The 2,210-nt window shown below is 37.3% G+C and overlaps 1 non-coding gene across 1 annotated transcript; it reads right to left on the reverse strand.

Annotated features, from left to right (window-relative positions):
• Positions 1 to 1,887: 1,887 nt before the first annotated feature.
• On the reverse strand, positions 1,888 to 1,994 carry LOC128293569 (small nucleolar RNA R71). The gene has a single exon (XR_008283750.1). It is a non-coding gene; the product is annotated as a small nucleolar RNA R71 (small nucleolar RNA).
• Between the last annotated feature and the right edge of the window lie 216 nt (positions 1,995 to 2,210).

Below are 2,210 nucleotides of genomic sequence, written 5' to 3' on the forward strand. Positions count from 1 at the left end.
ACACGGGCAGACCACACAGCTATGTCAATTCGGCAGAATCGAAGCACAACTCACACGGGTAGAACACACGTCCGTTCCATTCTAACAGGCTCAAACACGGCTTGAAGTTTTCACACAAGGGCGTGTCACACAGGCATGTCCTTGCCGAGCCCAAGTTGAGTCCAATTCAGAAAAGGCCACTTTTGAGGGTTCTTAGGCATTCCAAAGCCTATAAAGATACTCGAGAGGAGGAAAAAAAAGGGAGGCACAGGGAGGAAGGAAGGAATTACTCGAAGAAAGCTGATTGTTCCATCTCAGAAGTCGGATTCATCATCAAGACTGAAGATCTCCCTTCAATTTCCCTTCAGGAGTTTTGAGTTTTCTTTATGTTTTGTATTCATTACTCTTCTGAGATGTTTTCCTTTTTAGTTATGAACTAAATCCCCTAAATACCTAAGGGGAATGAAACCTAAGACGAATCTTGTTATTATTTTCTGAATTGTATGATAAATATTTAACTTGTTCTTAATTATGTGTTCTGAATTCTTGTTTTGATATCCCAGGATACTAATTCAAGATAAGCTCTTATTCAGAGGAGGAATAGACCCTGTCTAAGAGTACATTTGTCATAATTAAGCGGAGTTGATTGCGTGGCTAGAGATAGGGTGACAAGATTTTACCGGATTAGGGTGAAACCGAATAGGGGGATCCATAGATCGAGTTAATGCAACCCTAGAGTGTTAATTAGAGAAAAGTCTCAATTATTCAATCTACGGATTAGACGTTATTAGTCTTGAATAGGGATAATAACATAACTTAGAGATCTCTACGGAACAAGTTAAATGAATAAATCGTCTGATTCAGAGCCAAAATAACAAGTAAAGTCTAGGTGGATTTTTCCATAGGTATTGTCTTAATTCAATCGTTTTCTAAAAGTAATCCTCCAATTCTACTTTCTGCGAATTCTTAGTTTAGATAATTAGTTAGTTAAAACAAAACCCCCTTTTAGGCTAGATAATAAAAAGACAATCATTACTAGTACTTTTAGTTCTTTTGGGTTCGACAATACGGTCTTGCTAAAACTATACTACTACTCGATAGGTACACTTTCCTGCATCGTGATAATAGTTAGTTTCAAGAACGATTCATTATAAATATTTAAAACCTATCACACGAAAATCATGATCAAGTTGTTGGCGCCGTTGTCAGGGAACTGAGATATTAGGAACGCTCAATTTTTATTACTTTAGCCAGTTATTTTTCTTGCAAATTAAATTAAATTAATTTTTTTATTAACTTATTTGTTTTCTTTCTCTTGGTAGGTTTTTATAATTTATGACTAGAAGAAACCCGTCAGGACCACTACTTTTTGACGAAGAAATCGATCGCAAAGTTCTCAGAAACCAAAGAGAAATAATGCGAAGCTTAAGATACACAGAGAACGAGCAAGAGGATGATACTCAACCCCCAACCGAAGAGATGGCTGAAAACCAAGACAATCAGCTACCTCTTGCAATTGCAGTTAATCAAAACCCTGCTCTACGCACTATGTATGATTATGCTAAACCTTTTTTAACAGGAACTAAATCAAGCATGGTTAGATCTGTTATAGCTGCAAATACTTTTGAACTGAAACCTAACACAATTTAAATGATACAATAGTTTGTTCAGTTTGATGGTTTACAGGATGAAGATCCCAACGCTCACTTAGCAAACTTTTTGGAAGTATTCGATACATTTAAAATCAATGGCGTTTCTGATGATGTCATACGTCTTCGGTTGTTTCCCTTTTCATTGAGGAACAAAGCTAAACAGTGGTTGAACTCGTTACCACAAGGGTCAATCACTACTTGGGAACAAATGACCAAAAAATTTCTATTAAAATATTTCCCGCCAGCTAAAACGACCAAATTACGTAATGATATCTCTTCGTTTGTGCAGATGGACTTAGAAACTCTTTACGACGGATGGGAGAGATACAAGGACTTACTGAGAAGGTGCCCTCACCATGGGTTACCGCTTTGGCTACAGGTTCAAACGTTCCATAATGGCCTGAATCCTTTGACTCAGAAATGGTTGACGCTGCTGCTGGTGGAACCATCAATAAGAAAACACCTGAAGATGTTTATGAGTTTATAGAGGGGTTGTCACTGAATAACTATCAGTGGCAAGTCATAAGGACAAAACCTACGAAAATAACTGGTGTTTATAATGTTGATTCGGTCACCATG

This window comes from Gossypium arboreum, chromosome 5 (genome assembly GCF_025698485.1).
Source record: "Gossypium arboreum isolate Shixiya-1 chromosome 5, ASM2569848v2, whole genome shotgun sequence".
In the NCBI taxonomy this organism is placed as follows: domain Eukaryota; kingdom Viridiplantae; phylum Streptophyta; class Magnoliopsida; order Malvales; family Malvaceae; genus Gossypium; species Gossypium arboreum.